This window comes from Fulmarus glacialis, unplaced genomic scaffold (assembly GCF_000690835.1).
Source record: "Fulmarus glacialis isolate BGI_N327 unplaced genomic scaffold, ASM69083v1 scaffold38666, whole genome shotgun sequence".
NCBI lineage: Eukaryota > Metazoa > Chordata > Aves > Procellariiformes > Procellariidae > Fulmarus > Fulmarus glacialis.
The window spans coordinates 305-590 of record NW_009218154.1 but is presented as its reverse complement, the minus strand read 5'-3'; the positions used below and the strand labels follow the sequence as shown (position 1 = coordinate 590).

The following is a 286-nucleotide window of genomic DNA, read 5'->3' as shown; positions in this document are numbered from 1 at the left end:
ACACGCTTTGCCTGGCTGCCACGGCTCCGAGCCCTCTCCGCTTGCCCCTACCTGAAGACCTCATCCAGGGGTATATCCGGAAATTAGGCTCAGCCTGGTTGTGCAGGTTGCTTTCCTCCGCTTTCTCACAGCTGGGTTTGGTTAGCTCATTGCAGAGGACGGGAATGTTCTGATCAAAAGAGGAACAATGCAGGTTGTAGGCATCAGAGCCCAGGCTGTATCCGGAAGAGAACGGGCTTTGATATATGGTACTGTTCACATTGTACAAGCCGGGCATGGAGGAGGC

The 286-nt window shown here is 54.2% G+C and overlaps 1 pseudogene; it reads right to left on the bottom strand.

Moving 5' to 3' along the window:
* Positions 1 to 11: 11 nt before the first annotated feature.
* LOC104078346 overlaps positions 12 to 286 on the bottom strand; it is a 429-nt pseudogene continuing 154 nt past the window's right edge.